General features: G+C 36.8%; 1 non-coding gene and 1 pseudogene across 1 annotated transcript; both read left to right on the top strand.

The window, feature by feature from the left end:
- The first annotated feature begins 7,512 nt into the window (after nucleotides 1-7,512).
- Nucleotides 7,513-10,531, top strand: LOC113922280 (annotated as a pseudogene).
- Nucleotides 9,251-9,354, top strand: LOC113923244. The gene has a single exon (XR_003520245.1). It is a non-coding gene; the product is annotated as a U6 spliceosomal RNA (small nuclear RNA).
- Nucleotides 10,532-18,800: the final 8,269 nt, after the last annotated feature.

The raw sequence follows: 18,800 nt of genomic DNA on the forward strand, positions 1-18,800 counted from the left end.
TACCTGTATCCCTTTGTTTATTGCATTATTCGCGAGGGCCAAGATATGGAAACAACCTAAGTGTTTATCAACAGACAAATGGATAAAATAGATATGGTATATACATACAATGGAATATTATTTAGCCATGAGGAAGAAGGCAATCTTGTCATTTGCAACAGTTTGGATGGACCTTGAGGGCATTATGCTAAGTGAAATAAGCCAGACAGAGAAAGATATTGCATGGTATCATTTATATGTGGAATCTAAAAAAAAACAAAAACAAAAAGAAAGAAAGAAAGAAAAAAAATGTCAAAATCATAGAAATAGTGGAAAAGTAGTTGTGGGACACCTGGGTGGCTCAGTCAGTTAATTGATTTCGGCTCAGGTCATGATCTGAGGGATCGAGACCCATGTTGGGCTTTGCATTCAGTGGGGAGTCTGCTTGAGATTCTCTCTCTCCTTCTCCCTCCATCCCTCCACACCAAAAATAAATAAAGGAAAAAAAAAAAGAAAAGTGGTTGCTAGGGGCCAGAGGGTTGGAGAAATAGGAAGAGGTTGGTAAAAGAGTATGAACTTCCTGCTATAAGATTAATAAGTTCTAAGGATCTAATGTAAAACACGGTGACTCTAGTTGAAAACACTGCATTGTATAATTGAAATGTGCTAAGCGCCTGGAACTTAAATATTCTCACCAAAACAAAACAACAAAAACCCACACACAAAAAAGTTAAATATGTGAAATGATGGATATGTTAAATTAATTAGATGGGAGAAATCCTCTCACAATATATATGTATATAAAATCACCGTGATGCACAACTAAAATGTTTTACAATATTATTTGTCAATTATACCTCAATAAAGCTGAAATATAAAAATTAAAAAATAAAAAAATGACATTGTTAAGAGAATAAAAAGGCAAGCCAAAAATAGGAATCTGTATTCACAACTCACTGGTATCTAAAATATAAAAAATTCTTAAAACTAAAATCCCGGTTAAAAATAGGCAAAAGATTTGTATAGACACTCTATCAAAACGGAATGGTAAATAAGCAGGTGAAATGATGTTCAGAAATACTGACCATACCAAGCATTGGCATGGATATGATGCAAATGGCACTTTCATGCAATTCTAGGGGGGGATATAAAATGGAACAACCACTTTTAAAAGGTGGTTTGGCAGACTTTAAAACGTTCAGCATACATCTCCCATACAACCTGGTCATTTTACTTCCAGGTATTTATCCATATGCAGACTTAGAAATGAGTGCTCATGGAAGCTTTATTTGTAATTAACTAAACAGTGGAAAAAACCCAAATGTCAATTAACAGGTGAATAGCTCAACTCTGGTTTATATGCAATGGATACTACTCAGCAATAAAAAAGAATGAACTATTGATGTAAGAAAGAACCTGGATGAACATCAAAATAATTATGCTTTGATATCCATCCAGGTTCTTTCTTGCATCAATAGTGAAAGAAGCCAGACAAAAAAGAGTAAATCTAGGAAATGCAAACTAAACTACAGTGACAGAGAGCATATCAGTTTTTGCCTGGGGTTGGTGGAAACAGCTAGAGTCACAAGGCCACGGAGCGGCAGGAGAAAACTTTGGGAAATGATGGATATGTTTATTACCTTGATTTTGGTGATGTTTTCACAGGTGTATACACATGTCAAAACTCAGCAAATTGTGATTTTAAAGTATGCAACTTATTGCATGTTAATCATAATTCAATAAAGCTTTTTAAAATATCTCATTAAGAGAATCTCAAATAAAGCATGTAGACTTTATATTGTTCAATCTCTCAGTTTATTTAAAGTAGTTCAGGACAAAGATAAAACTAATTGTTCTGATACCAAGTAAAAATCTTGAAATCAGTTGAAGTATTTGGGCTCTATACTTACTGTTTAAATTTCTTCATTGAGTAGGGTGCTTCAGGGTAAAAAATAAAACTAAACGTGTGTCTTCCCGTGAAATCTCTAAATTGGGTAAAAATGATTCATTGCAAAGGTCAGCTTCCCATAGCACCATTAAGATAGTCTCTATTAGAGGAATGTATAAGGAAAACAAAACAAAGAAATGGACATATCTGAGACCTAGGAAGGCACTACGAACAAAGATGCCTGTTTATTTGCAGTTGGTCTGTCTCAACTTCACCATTGCACACTGGATGGGTGTGGGGGAGAGTGGATGAGAACAGGAAATCTCTCATTTTACTTTATAAATCTCTATATCAAGAGATGCCAAGTCCAGACCAGAGATCCTAGAATTTGAGCTGTACATATTTGAGCTTTGGTCTTTGGGTTATCTTTCTTGGGGAGATGAGTCAAATGGGTCCTATACCAATGAAGAGGGAATAAGATTATATTTTATGGCTACAAGTGTGGACTCTGGAAGAGAGATGTGCTCCTTGCTGAACATTTTTGTGTTATTTCAGATTTCCCAGGCTCTTGCAATTAGAATGGGGTTTTTGATTTGTTCAGGCCAATGGGCTTGAAGCAAAACAATGTGCCACTTTGGGACTGATTTATTTAAGAGGTTGAGCAGAAGCTTCCATGTCCCTTTCTTTCTCAGTGAAGAACTTCAAAGACCACATTTTGGGTGTTACATATCCCATTAGCTTGCATTTCTGAGAGATTACACGGAGAAGAACGGTCCTATTCCACCCTGCAATTTTAAACTATATTGGTTATATAAGTGCACCCAGAAATGAAACTTGTAGGAAACTGACATTTTGGATGCTACAGCATAGCCTATCCTATCATGTTGCATAGGAGCGGTAAAAACCTCCCTCATAATTAATAATAGTTAACAAAAGTGAAATGAATATGGTTGTTGATATTTTTATTTATAACTCAGAAATAAAGAATTTTTATTTATATGTCAGAATTAAAGATAACTAAGCAAATAGAATAACTCCAATGTATAAAGAAAGTTATGAAAAATATACACAGATGTTGTACTCATGGTTTGTGAGGAAAGCATTTTATATATCTGCTTTTTTTCTTTAAAAAAATTTTTTATTGTTATGTTAATCACCATACATTACATCATTAGTTTTTGATGTAGTGTTCCATGATTCATTGTTTGTGCATAACACCCAGTGCTCCACGCAGAACGTGCCCTCTTTAATACCCATCACCAGGCTAACCCATCCCCCCACCTCCCTCCCCTCTAGAACCCTCAGTTTGTTTTTCAGAGTCCATCGTCTCTCATGGTTCGTCTCCCCCTCCGACGTACTCCCCTTCATTCTTCCCCTCCTGCTATCTTCTTCTTCTTTTTTTTTTCTTAACATATATTGCATTATTTGTTTTAGAGGTACAGATCTGTGATTCAACAGATTCACAGCACAATTCACAGCACTCATCATAGCACATACCCTCTCCAATGTCTATCACCCAGCCACCCCATCCTTCCCACCCCCCACCACTCCAGCAACCCTCAGTTTGTTTCCTGAGATTAAGAATTCCTCCTATCAGTGAGGTCATATGATACATGTCTTTCTCTGATTGACTTATTTCACTCAGCATAACACCCTCCAGTTCCATCCACGTCATTGCAAATGGCAAGATCTCATTCCTTTTGATGGCTGCATAATATTCCATTGTGTATATATACCACTTCTTCTTTATCCATTCATCTGTCGATGGACATCTTGGCTTATCTGCTTTTTTTCTTAAACAATTTTATTGAAATATAATTTACATGCCATACAACTCACCCATTTAAGTGTACATTTTTGTTTTAAAGATTTTATTTATTTTTTGAGAGAGCAAGAGCATGAATAGGGAGAGGGGCAGTGGGAGAGGGAGAAGTAGACTCCTCGCTGAATGGGGAACCCGATGTGGGGCTAGATCCCAGGACCCTGAGATAATGATTTGAGCTGAAGTCAGACGATTAACTGACTGAGCCACCCAGGGACCCCTTAAGTGTACATTTGATGGTTTTTAGTACGCCCACAGATACGTGCAACCCCCACCCATCAATTTTAGAACATTTTATCACCTCACAAAGAAACCTGTACCATTTAGCTATCACCTTCCTATTTCCTCATTATCCCACACCCACCCCACCCTGGCTCTAAGCAATCACTAATTATTCCCTTCATCTATAGATTTCCCTGTTCTAAATGTTCATGTTAGAATCACATAACATGTGGTCTGTTATGACCAGCTTCCTTCACGTAGCATTGTGTTTTCGAGGTTCATCTATGTTGTAGCACCTCGCACTACTTCATTACGTTTTACGGCAAACAATATTCTGTTGTATGGATATAACACACTGTGTTTATGCATTCATCCTTTGATGAACATTTTGAGCTGTTTCCATCATTTGGCTGTTACAGATAATGCTGCTATAAAAATTCACATACCAGTTTCTGTGTGAACATGTATTTCATTTCTCTTGGGTTTAAACCTAGGTATGCAATTGCTGGGTCATGGTGACTCTATGTTTCATCTCTTAAGGAACTGCTTCACTGTTTTCCAAAGCAGCAGTACCACGTTGTATTCTCAAAAGTCATATATGAGGTTCTCATTTCTCCACATTTTTCCAATGCTTGTTATTATTTGACTTTTGAATCCTAGTTATCCTAGTAGATGTGAAGTGGTAGCTCATTATGGTTTGAATTTGCATTTCCCTGATGACAAGTAATATTGAGTATCTATTCATGTGCTTATTGGTCATTTGTATATCTTCCTTATAGAAATGTCTATTCAGATCCTTTGCCTATTTTTTAAAAATTGTACATAATTTTGCATAATATAAAAATTATGCTATTTGTATTGGGGGAAAGAGAGTGATGGACTGACTGATGGCTTAGTCAGTTAAGTGGCTGCCTTAGGCTCAGGTCATGATGCCAGGGTCCTGGGATCAAACCCCACATCGGACTCTCTGCTCAGAGGGGAGCCTGCTTCTCCCTCTCCCTCTGCTGCTCCCCCTGCTTGTGCTCTCTCTCTCTCTCTCTGACAAATAAATAAAATCTTTAAAAAAAAAGAGAGAGATAGATGGACAATTGGAATCATAAAAAACTTTTTCTATCTATATGCTGAATAATTCTGTTCTGATACCCATTGCTCTTTAAAATATCCAAAAATTCAGTGACACAAAACAGCGATTATTTTTTAAGCTCCCAGATTCTGTGAATCAGGAATTCAGACAAGGCACAGCAGGACAGCTTGTCTCTGCTCCAAAATGTCTGGAACTTCAACCTCAGAATACTTAGACGGCTGAATATGACTCAGATGGAAGGGCCTGGAATCAGCAAACAGATTCTTTACTCACAGATCTGTCACTGGAGTGGGGTGATTAAAAGTCTGGGCTCAGTTCAAATGGCTGACCAGATTGCCTACATGTGGTCTCTTCATGTGGCTTGGATTTCCTCACAGCATACTGATTTCAAATTTGTCACACTTCTTATAGAGCACTCAGGACTCTAAGAGAAAATGTTCTAGTGACTAAGGCAAAAATTGCATGGCTTTTTAGGACAGCCTTAGAAGTCCTATAATGTCCTTTCCACTATAATATATTAGCTGAAGCAGTCACAAGTCCAATCAGCTTCCAGAGGAAGGGTTGCAGACCCCAGATCTCAATAAGAAGAGGGTTAAAGAGTTTGCAGCCGTGTTTCAAAACTGCCCTAGACCCCGAGAGATCCTCGTGCAACTTTAGACAGCAGATTTTCTGTATTTACATAAACTTTGAGTATTTTATACATAATATGTGCTGGTAAGGTGAATAGTAAAATTAAACTCTGACTACAAGGTGTGGTGATTAGGAAAATGTGCCTCTAAAATCTCTGACTTAAGGGAGCCTGATCAGTATGTAAGGGCAAATACCAATTAGAATGAGAGGTTTAATTCTGTCATCATGCACTGAAATAAAGTTCTCAGACACCAATCTGAGCAGCCGTGCAGGGCTGCCTCTGCAAGGGAGGGCAGCAGCTGCTGAATCCTGCACATAGCTTTTATTTTGCTTTTTATCAGAACACCAAGGACAGATGCCTCCAAGCATGGGAAAGGAGTACAAAGCGATGGCAAATATCTTGAAGCAGGCTTGCCTTCTTCTCTACGTGTAGGCATGCAGGAAGTCAGTCATGGGATAAGGGAGGAGTAGTATGCTTGGGCTGGCAATCACCAGGTGCAGAAAGGGGGGGCTGAAGGTCACATTCTTTCATAGCTCCTAACTCATGCCCTGCCCCTGGGGATCGTGGGATCCTGCTCCTACCTCGCCATTGCGTTCAATAGCCCGAGAACAGGAACACTGCTGACGTTTCAGCTGCTTCCACAGTTACCCCTGAGGGCTTACAATATCTCCCAGTTTCTATGGGAGGACAGGAGCCTCACTTCAGCGAGTGCCTGACTCCAAGTGGCAAAACCACCTCCTGTCATAAATATATAAATTTATTTTTCCTTTGTAGAAAGCCAATTAACTAACATAGATGGTCAACCCAGTTACCAGGTAAATTGAGGATAGACTGCCTATATTAAACAGTGTTGCCAAGTCTTCTTCTTGAGGACTAGTTATTGTTTACCTTGAGAACATATGGATTGTATCTGTTGCACTATATAAAAGGGTGAGAGTTCTTTCTGCTTTTGTAAGTTGCAGTGAGGTGCATCTGATTCTGGTTTATTGCTTATTCGATAATAAAGCAGTGCATCTGATTCTGGTTTAATGCTTATTTGATAATAAAGCAGTTTTCTTTTTCTATTACCTTTGTGGAGAGGTTTTCTGGGTTGGCAGGAGATTTTGCTTTGAACAGCCGGCCTGCCGATGTTCCTAGGCTCTGCAGCCCTTCCATGAGCGGCTCCCAGCCAATGACCAAGCTGGGCAGAGTGTCAATGGCAGGATCATTCCCACGAGGCTCAGGACACCTCTGATGGGCGCCATGGGCTTGCAAACTTCCACTGGACTTCTTGAAACTCTCTTAGGACTGCACTGCTAACCAAGACCTACCTTCTTGCCTGCCTTCTGCCTCCACAGGGCTCAGACTTACATGTTGTGTATAACATCTCCCGCAGCTTGATTTTCGTGCTCCCTTCTTGATTTTTCCATTCAGGCATTTCCCCTGCTCATTTGCTTGCTTCTCAGAGCAGCCAGACTGAGTCACTCTACTTTCTGGATTGGCATTTACTGTTTCTAGCTTATGACGAAGGTGAATCAATCAAAAAATGTCTAAATCTTAAAGAAAAAAAAGACATGGTAAAAATTTTGTAAAAATCTATCTCTAGTTTGTGTTTTAACGAACCAGGATTCAAGTCCTAATGAATAGCTTTACATACAAATTATAAGCAATGTCATGGCCTCAGGTAATATGCTATCTACCTTGAAAATCACTAGCCTGGATCTTGAGAGAGGTTTCCTCAAGGATAACTAAGACTTTGGGAGTGTACTGGAGGCATTCTTCTCTTTGCCAGTGGATAAAGAAACGTATTGAACATTAAGGTTTTGGATCCACAATTCTGTAATTTACATATGACTTAATTTACAAATCAGTGGAGTACTGAAGACAGAGATTTCCTATCAGCAGTCATGGCAAGCACATTTAAGAATATACTTACGATGATTTTTGCTGAAGAATTCATACTTTTGGGAAATGGATTCATTATATTGATTAACTATATTGATTGGATCAGGAGCTGGAAGTTCCTCCTGATTGACTTTATTCTTACCTGCTTAGCTCTTTCCAGAATATTTCTGCTGTGCGTAATAATGCTAGGCGTAGGTGTAGATATAATTTGTGAGGAAATATGGTACAATGATAATCAACTGATGACTTTTTTGAAATCCTCTGGACAGGGCGCCTGGGTGGCTCAGTCGGTTAGGCAGCTGCCTTCGGCTCAGGTCATGATCCCAGGGTCCTGGGATCGAGTCCCGCATCGGGCTCCCTGCTTGGTGGGGAGCCTGCTTCTCCCTCTCCCTCCGCCTGCCTCTCTGCCTACTTTTGCTATCTCTCTGTCAAATAATTAAATAAAATCTTAAAAAAAAAATCCTCCGGACAGGATCCAATTATTTCTGCACAACCTGTACCACCTGCCTCAGGGTCTTCTACTTTCTCAAGATAGCCAACTTTTCCAATCCCATTTTCTTCTGGATAAAACAGAGAATTCACAGACTGCTTAAATTATTGTCCTGGGGGTGCTCTTCTCTTTCTGCTGTCCCTGCTTTTTAAGGATACAGTATTTAAGAACCTGATCAAAACCAGGGTAAACACTGAAAGCAATCGGACATTGAATTTCACAGTGAGAAAATATGATTTATTAACTTCAAATATAGTCCTGAACATAATGTTCATCATCCCCTTTGGAGTGTCTCTGGCTTCCTTTGTCCTTTTGATCGATTCTTTATGGAACCACGCCAGGCGGAGGAAGGGCACAGGTTCTGGAGATCTTATCACAGAGGCCCATGTGCAAGCCCTGAAGTCTGTGATTTCATTCCTACTCTTCTTTATGTACTACTTGAACAATATTATAATATATTTGGCCGATATCAGTCTAGACAGTTTGGTGGCAAAAAAGTTTGCTAATATGTTAGTATTTTCCTGTCCATGTGGCCATCCATTTCTTCTGATTTTATGGAACAGCAAAGTGAGGGGGGCTTCTCTCTGTGCCCTGAGGAAGGTGAGGTGGTGCAGAAATCTAAGGAAACCCACATACCCATAAAACATACCTGAAATGACTGTGATTTTTCTCAAGAATGAAGATCATGAATAAAACTCCATGTACATTTCTTTCATTTCTCTCAACTTCTTTTATTCTGTTCTGTGGTAGGTCACTGAACCTTACTGGACATATCTGTCTAGAATAAGTTAAAAGAAAAATATTTTGCTATGTTTCCATCAGAATAATGATGGTATAAATAATAGTAATATTAGAATATATCACCAAGACAATGGGAATTTGATGAAATACAAAAATAGACTTAGGAAGATAGAAATTTACTTGTGTCTAGATTACAACTAAAAAATTAAGTGTAGCAAGTCTCAGACACAGAAAAACTCCAGAATTCATGAAATGAATATTTAAAAATTCTAACAATTTATTACCTGTGGCTGCTGGCTAACCATGACTTAAAATTGTATTTGGGAAAGAATGAACATGGAATGAACTGGTATGACAAATTTTTGGCTACTATCCAGAATATGTGCCTAGAAGTCCAGTTGCAGAGCCGATGAGAACCCTACTATTTCTTAAACATATGCCAAAGTTTGTCTCAAATAAGTAAATGAATGAATAAGAGAGAAAAACTTATGAATTAGAAAATACAAGGTATGCTCACTGCAGCAGCACATATACTAAAAATTGGGATGATACAGAGATTAGCTAGGCCCTGTGCAAGGATGACACGCAAATTCGTGAAGCATTCCATATATTTTTAACCTCTTTCGTTTGTACCATTCCTTCAAATAAAGTAACTTGGTACCCTTCCCCCCGCAAAATACAAGGCTCAAAGTATAAGGTACAGTAGAGGTTATTTTGTGGGTAAAAAATACAGAAAATACAATGCAGAACAGTTTTACATTTTTCTCATTCCTCAGGTATGGTGCCAGTTTGGGTAGTAAGTATTACTCATTAATACTGGGTTATCAGGAATCCCATGTATTGGCAGAGATCACTTGCTTTTTTTTCCCCCCAGTAAATAAAACTTTATTTTATTTATTTCACCTTTTGCTCTCATAGATGTTTTAGTTTTTAAGCAAGAGGATTTGGGTTTACTGTTTGACTTTCCATTGGTATATGAGAAAAAATGTATTTATTTTTCAGAAATATGTTGTTTTAAAGGTCTACAGAATATATCATAGAAAAATAAATAGGGTGGAACTAATTTTTTTTTGTTGAGATGTAACTGACATATAACATTGCATAAGTTTGAGGTATACAATGTGTTGGGTGGATACAGTTATATATTGCAATATGATTACAACCGTGATTCATTAGCTAATACTTCTACCATATTGCATAATTATAACTGTGTGTGTGTGTGTGTGTGTGTGTGTGTGTGTGTGTGTGTGTGTGTGTGTTGAGAACAATTAAGATCTGGTCTCTAAGCAGCTTTGAAGTTTATGTTATGTTGTTGACTATAATCACTATGTTGTGCATTAGACCTCAAGAACTTATTTATCTACTAGTTGCCGGTTAAACAACAATTTCCCAGTATCCTCAACCCCAGCCTCTGGTAACCACCATTTTACTCTCAGCTGTTTTAGATTCCTCAAATAAGTGATATACAGTATTTGTTTTTCTCTGTCTGACTTATCTCACTTAGCATAATGAGTGATCACTTGCTTTTGGTTCCTTCCTTGGGGAGTTTAATTTAGATACGGGATACCGACATTTTAAGAGGGTAGAATATACAAAAGGTTTGTGTAGGTGAGATATAAATGCAGCTTATTTTTAAAAAGTTGGACTTAGAAGCATGAAAGCAGAAAGCAAATTTATTCTTTCTCATTACAGCTCCTACAACCCTTTTTGTTGTCTTTTTCCAGGATAGAACCTTAGGTGGAGCCCACAGCTGCTATAGTCACTCATATATTAAGTCCAATCCAGACTAAAACCAAAGCTTAAATCTGTCCTTTAATATCAAACTTCTCTCCCTCACCTTTTTCAGATCCTATTCAAGCTCGAAAATCTGACATAGGAAAGGTTGTTTCGTTGCTGATTCTTGCTCTTCTCCTCAGTATTCATGCTATTTTGGTTTCTTAATGATTGCAAAAGAGCTGGGTGATAGCTAGTGTCCCCTATAGCTCTCTCTTGGTTAAGGAAAGCTGGCAATCTCACCAGATATTTTAATGCAGACTCATTCTTCTGTAGGCATCTATGTCAGGGGTCCCCAAGGCCACCCTCATGTTTGATGACTCAGAGAAATACTCAAGAATTCAGAAAAGCTGTTATAGTCACAGTTATCCTTTATTACAGTGCTAGAGAAAAAAGAAAAAAGCATTGATAGATCAACAATTGCTTGTGCTGTGTTAATTTACTCCAATACAGATATGATCTCTGAAACAGTAGTTACAAACTGGTGAGAGACTGTGGCTCTCTTTTGTAGCAACCTAAGTTAGGATTTTGATCACAAGAATTGAAATTTTTTCTGTGTTATATAGATTAAGCAGGATTTTAGTGGGCTGATGCCCTTCTTTCTGAAAGTTTGAAGCATCGATCTTTATTGTTGCAATTTATAAATTTCCCCAAGATGTATGTGTGGAGTTTGCTTATTTGTTTTTTAAATTTTAAAATAACAATATGTAGGCACATATTGTAGGCACGTATTGTTATCTACACGTCTCTTCATTATTCTGTCAGAATTTTTATTTCTTATTTCTTCTGAAATATTTTACATAAATTATTAGGCTGGAAATGCCAGTTCACTAACTTGATTTTTGGGAGTCTACTCCTTATTTAGTACAACTATACTGATAAAGAAACGGATGTGATTTTAATTCCTAAGTATTCTGTTTGCCATTTTATTAGAGGATAATATTATTGGTGTATACTTATGAAAACCTATCAAATTACTCTGGATCCACCAATTGTGCTTTATTTAATATTGATTTAATATTCTATGTCCTCTGTGTTTCCTGCATTTTCTTGAAGGTTAATTCTTTTGTTCAATCTAGTATTTCTTTTTCATTGTTTTGATTTTCCTCAATATTAATTTTTAATATCTATATGTGCAGATGAAATCAGTGGGCAAGAGTTAGCCCATGTACGTGGTTTTTATTGTTGTTGTTTCTTATCTTTTTTTTTTGCTTTTGTTTTTCGTCTTGAGCAACATACTGTTTTATAATTTTAATTATTGTGTCTCTGATTTTCCACACTTACAACCTTCAGTGGTCTACCACTCAGCAACAATATACTTTCATGAAATCCAGCACTTGTAGATATTTGATTTTATGACCTTAGTCAAGGATATGCCTTAATAGGTAGATGGAATTAAAGTCAATTTTCTCAGTCCAAGCAAAAATCACCAGTTGCCTAAAAACTAGAGCATCATGGTTACGAACCCCTGGATCTGGTAATTACGTTAGACAGAGGCATGGAGAAATGACTGCAAATTTCCTGATGGTAACTGGACTACTTGTTTTTGGAAACATGGCATCTTTACACCTTGAGGTACTGCACTATTTTTATTTAATTTAGTTATTTGTCTTGTCATGAACTTTATGCCGTTTTTTACAGGACTATTTGACTTTTTCTTATTAACTCATCAGATCCCTTTATGAAAAATGAATATTATCTCTTTGTGTGTTTCAAATGTTGCAGATATTCTCCAATAAATTACTTATTTTTAAAAGTTTTACATATGATATCATTTTTCATAGAATTATTTTACTATTATATGTGCAAAATTTATCACCTCTTTTATAGTTCTGGGATTTTGTTCTTTTTTTCTCTCTTTTTTCATTGAAGTATAATTAATATAAAATGTTATATTAGTTTCAGGTGTACAATATAATGATTCAGTATTTCTGTACATTACTCAGTGTTCATCAAAATAAGTGTATTCTTAATTCCCTTTATCTATTTCACCCATCCCCTACTCATCTCCCCATTTCTGGAATTTTGAATTGAACTCTTAGGAAAACTTTCATATTCAATTTTTAAGAAACATTTCCCCATTTTTTTGGTTTTGTTTTTTGTTACTTTTTTGGGGGGGCTTATATGTATGTTTTAGTACAATTGGGTCTTTAATCAAACTCATATTTAATTTTGTATATTTTGGGAGGTAGGGAATCTGACTAATTTGAATGGATGGCCAATAAGCTGTTTTAAGTAAAATACCTTTATGTAGTGGTAGCAAACTCCAGTGTCCACAGGGACCAGGAATGTCTATAAATGTGTGAAGACATTGGTAGTAGAGCTAATCGTGATGAACTTGTGTGTGTGTTCCTCATAATTACGTTCAAATTTATGTTTTAAACAGTCACTGTCAGATCAGTCTGCCAGTTTGTGGCCTCTATTCTTCTTTTTCAATTTCTTAGCTACTGTGCAACATTTACTAATCTAGGGGATTTTCAGAATCAACTTCTCGAATCCCAGAAAATACACTGTTGGGATTTTGACTGGACTTGCAGTGAATTTACAGATTTCTCTAAAACATAATGTATTTCTGGGCGCCTGGGTGGCTCAGTTGGTTAGGCGACTGCCTTCGGCTCAGGTCATGATCCTGGAGTCCCGGGATCGAGTCCCGCATCGGGCTCCCTGCTGAGCAGGGAGTCTGCTTCTCCCTCTGACCCTCCCCCATCTCATGTGCTCTCTCTCTCTCTCTCTCTCTCAAATAAATGAATAAAATCTTTAAAAAAAAAAAAATAAATAAATAAAACATAATGTATTTCTTTCTAAGAATATAACATACAAATTAGTTTACCTAAGCCATCTCTAAGGTTATTCAATAACATTTCATAGATATTCTTTCCTTTTAGGTATTATGCTTTTTTCTACTGACTCTATTCCTAAGTCTGTTTTAGTTTCCTGGATAATTTTAAACATGGTTTTGTTTTTTTTTTTGTCTTACATGTAAGATGAGAAAAACAAAACTTTTGTTTAGAGAGGTGTTGTTAAAAAACCTGTGCAGTTTGACGAACATGTACAGAAAGTTACAATAGTCATAACCTGGAACTGAATTCCAACTTATTGCAACAGTGGAAATCATGGGGTAAAAGGTTTGCAAGTAAAGAGATATTAAAGATTTTTTGTCTGGAAGGAGAAGAGTATAGTTGTTGATCAATATTCCATTTGGTACAAATTTTAAAATATAAATTAATGACTTCTATTTTAACTTCTTTCTTTAAATTTAAAATCAATTTAATTAACATATAGTGTATTATTAGTTTCAGAGGTAGAATTTAGTGACTCATCAGTCACATATAACACCCAGTGCTCATTACATCACATGCCCTCCTTAATGCCCATCGCCCAGTGACCCCATCCCTCCTCTATTTTAACTTCTAAAGTTAAAAAGCAGATAACAACTGAGATTGACTGATTGATTGATTCAGAAAACAGGAAATGTGCTTATAATTTCAAAATGATAAGAATTGGGGAAAATATGTAAGAAAACCAGTAAGGCTCCTCAAATAAGCAATTTACGAATATGAACAGATACTTCACAATGGAAAATATCATGTTCTACTTTTCAAATAAAAAGTTTTGTATTAATTAATCATAATACTTTGTATAGGCTGATAACAATTTGGAATGCAAAATACGTACCAGAAAACCTAAAAATGCTTATACATTTAAACTCGTAATCCCCTGTACTGAAGTTTATCTAAGTGGAGAAATATTTACATATACTTAGATAACCATTGCCGTATTGTGTATAGTAGAAAAAATAAAGTAGAAAAAGAAAGAGATAAAAGTACCCCCGTAATAAGGGATTACTTGAAGTAGAAATATTATATGCCCTTGATATAATGTTATGAAGTTCTTAAAATCATTGTTGTGGAGAGTTTACAAAATTTACAAAAGACCTTAGTTTCTAAAGCTAGGAATTGAAAATTAGACCTCAGCATTACAAAAATAGCATGATTATAACTATGTGCAATGATAAATAATGAGTAGTTAAATATTAAAATACTGGAAGAAAATCAGTATAAATATTAACACATTATTGGTATTTAAATTTTTATCTATTTTTATATACTTCTAAAACTTTCTGTGATTGTGCTTTTTCCAATCCAGCAAATATTTATTAAGTGTTTACTAATTGTCAGGTTTTGCTTTTACTAAGAGGATTTTGACAGTGAAACAGTAAAATATTTCCTCCTTCTAAAAAATTTCAGCCCATGGGGTGCCTAGGTGGCTCAATCAGTTAAGCGTCTGCCTTCACCTCAGGTCATGATCCCAGGGTCCTGGGATTGAGCCCCACATCAGGCTCCCTGCTCAGCGGGGAGCCTGCTTCTCCCTGTCCCTCTGCCACTCCCCCTGCTTGTGATCTCTCTCTGTCAAATAAATAAATAAAATCTTTAAAAAAAAATAAAAATAAAAAAGTTCAGCCCAGAAAACAGTCGTAATAAGGCAAAAAATGCTATAATTAAAGAGACACAGGATAATTTAAAAAAGACACCAAATTCAAGTTTAGATGATGAGGGACATTTTTCCAGAAGGAATTGTATCTAAAACAATGTCTGCAAGAGTCAGAAAAGGGATGAGTGCCGGGAATAAAGCATGAAAATATTGATGCATTTGGACTTTATCCTGAAAATAAGGACTGGATTTTCACTAAAGAACCTCTACATACTTAATGGAAAGAATTGCTACAAAAGGATAAGACTGTAAGTAGAGTGAACAATAAGGAGACTATTCTTGCAGTCTGTGGCAAAAATGATGAGGCTCTGAACTAAGATAGTAGCCATAGACTTGGTAAAAAGGGGATAGATTGGGCACCTGGGTGGCTCAGTTGGTTAAGCGACTGCCTTCGGCTCAGGTCATGATCCTGGAGTCCCGGGATCGAGTCCCGCATCGGGTTCCCTGCTCAGCGGGGAGTCTGCTTCTCCCTCTGACCCTCTTCCCTCTCGTGCTCTCTATCTCTCATTCTCTCTCTCTCAAATAAATAAATAAAATCTTTAAAAAAGGGGGGGATAGATTTGAGAGCTAGTAAGATCATAAAATTGACTGGATTTGGTAGTGAGTAAAAGTAAAATCAGCCTGGCACAGATTTCTGGCTTCTGTGAATAGATGACCTACAAAGGATCTAGGGCTATAATTGCAGAATTGCTACTGGATTTGTTTGAGAGATCAAGAGCTAGCCTTTGTGAATTCTCCCTCATCTATGGAATGACTAATTCAACACTGGACAATATGAAAGAAAAAGATTTATTTTGCATACACTGGAAAGTGGAGGGAATAAAAGGGTGTCATACATCTCCTATTCTCTTATTTTACCTCTAGTCCTTAGGGTATGAAATGATTAAGGTCTGTGCATCTCTCCTCTGAATGTATTTTTCTAGCAACAAGCATGATGATAAAACTCTCCTTGGATTGTGTCTAGATTGTTGGTGGGCTCTTCTTTATGGTAGATTTGTTTGTTCTCAGAGGTTGAAGCACCAAGGTTCAGTTAGTCCCAAAGCATCATCTAACTAGCAAACTAGCGAACTAACTAGCTGCTTCTTTGCAGGACTGCCTTTTCATGTTCCCGCCCCCAGAACAGGATCTCACAGGATCTCCTCCTTTGGGTTAGTTATGTCATTATTTGAATCTTTTTACTATTAATTTTCTTGAAAGACCAAGTCAGAAAGTAGGGGTGGGAATGACATCTAATTACTATTGATTCAAGTGCATTAAAGACAATACATTAAAATATTTTCCTAGTTAAGTTCAAATGATCAGAACAGATATCCCTCAGGCATCTTGTAATTTAAGCCGAAATATGCCCAATAGATAATTCTAAATACAGTTACTCATTTTTTTAAAGATTTTATTTATTTATGTGAGAGGGAGAGAGAGAGAGCACAGTGGGGAGGGGCAGAGCAACAGGCAGAAAGAGTTTTAAGCAGACTCCACACTGAGTGTGGAGCCAACGAGGGGCCCGATGTCACAACCCTGAGATCAAGACCTGAGCCAAAACCAAGAAATGGACCCTCAACCGACTGTGCCACCCAGGCACCCCTAGTTACAAGCATGTTTGCCAACATACAGTAATCTTAATACTCTGTGGAAAAATTTCCACGCTTTAGTTAACGTTTCTCTTTCTTCCTTGTCCCCCCTACTTTCTCAAGAATAAAAAAAGTTCTTGAAGAGTCTTGAAGACTCTTCTATACTCCCAAGAAAGCCTTTGAAGAAACAAGAGAAGTTCAGTTTTGGCATGTATAGTTTGGGGTACTCATGTTTCATGCAAAGACTTAGCATTTAAAAAAAGTATTTAAAATGCTACTGACAGATGACCTGAAAGGCCCACGTCTTTACAGAAAAACAAAAAACACATTTCTTTGGGAATTATAATAATGAGGTTAGATTGCCAAGTTTTCTGAAAATTTCAAACCCTGTACCTTACTCTGTAACACAGTGACCCGCACTTTGAGTGTCTAGTAATCAGTAATGCAGAGGTTGCTAGTTTTACCTACAGGTGGAAATATTTTAATGTGGTGAAAATCAGTGTTTGAGATATGGAAAAGAAAATCACAAGTCCAAAATGGTGTCATTTAGGTTAAGGTCCCAAGTCAATAAACCAAGACTTAATACCCAACCTAATTGACGTTTCAATCCCCCCAGAAATGTAACCTTGAACCAATCAACATGGGAATTTCCTGGTCAGCACTAGGAAATTTACTGATAGGCCCCTTCCATTCCCCTTAGGAGGGTGACCTTGCCTAAAACAACGGATTCTTTGTTCATAATTCCCTTTCTTCCACTCCTTCTCTACCTTTAAAAACTTTTCCTTTTCTGTAGCCCTTTGGAGCTCCCCTCTACTTGCTAGATAGGATATTGCTTGATTCATGAATTGATTAATAAAGCCAATGAGATCTTAAAATTTACTCAGTTGACTTTCTGTTATTTAAGAGAGGTACCTATTTCACAATTTAGATTTGTATATCAAATGAAGCAGTTCTTTGAGAGAAGAGAGGAATTTTTATTCAAAAGAGTGAAAATTAATCTGTGCCTTTATTTACATATTAGCAAATGAGAATCTGGTCTTTCATTCCATTTGGTACAAATTTTAAATGTAAATGTAAATCTCTTTACATAGGATGTTACAGTTTCTAGCTGACATCTGGACCAAGACTGGAAATCCTTAGCAGAGCTGGCTGGAAATGTTCAGTGGGTGTTTAGAGAGTGATTCCATAGTTGTATTGCAGATTAGTGGGCTTCATAGCTAAGAAGAAGAGCCACAATAAAAAAGAAAAGTAGAATGTTATTGCATGATTAAACAAAACCTATACCCTACTCAAGTAAGTCATCAGATTAGTCAACAAACTGCAGATCAGAGTTTTTTCTTTGCAGCCACGTCCAATACCTTGGAGAAAGTTCTCATGGTTGTAACACGTGGGAAATTTATAATAGATATTTTAAGGAATGAATTCATTGGACTCCACAAATTGCATTGCTTGGATTAGAAATCAAAAGTTATGCTTGATTGGCTTTATTGTTATTAGTTTAGTCTTTGACAGAATTAGTCAATTGTGGCTAACAATCATCAATTTGTTTTCAGTGCTATTATGTCAGAAAATCCTTGTTACTATGGACAGAAACCATACCCTAACTAGTGTCTGGATACTGGCTAACCACTTGAGCACGTGGTTAACTACTTGTCTCACTGTCTTTTTTTCCCTGAAGATTGCCAATTTCTCCTATTCACTTTCCCTTTGGCTAACATGGGGAATTAACAAGGTAGTTTTCATCCTTCTGCTGGTATCTGTGACCTCCCTGTTCATAAGCTTTTCTTTGCCATATAGTTTTGATGTCTTCTGATATCATCTCCAAAAACAACAACAAAGAGAGAGAAAGAGGGAGGGAGGGAGAGAAATGTAACTGGGATGTTCAATGTGAATAAAAATAAAAAATTTAAATTATATGATTATCTTTACTATTGGGTCTGTTGGGAGGGAGAATTCTTCCTTTATCCTCAAGGTCTCCCAGCTGGACTAAGAATTAGATTTATGTGAGACAGACTAACAGGAAAACAAGTGTTTGGGAGTTTTAATTGGTAAGTAATTCTAAGCAAAATTTGGGCTGAAGTAGTAAATGAGTAAAAAAAAGTGAAAATGCTTGTTTCTACAGGTTTCTCAGTTTTAAAGTCCCTATCTCTGGTGATAAGGATGTCTTTTTACTTTAGCTCAGAGAGGATATTCTTTATTTGGGAGATTCTTTTCTGCTTTCAGGGGA

Source organism: Zalophus californianus, chromosome 9 (genome assembly GCF_009762305.2).
Source record: "Zalophus californianus isolate mZalCal1 chromosome 9, mZalCal1.pri.v2, whole genome shotgun sequence".
Classification (NCBI taxonomy): Eukaryota; Metazoa; Chordata; class Mammalia; order Carnivora; family Otariidae; genus Zalophus; species Zalophus californianus.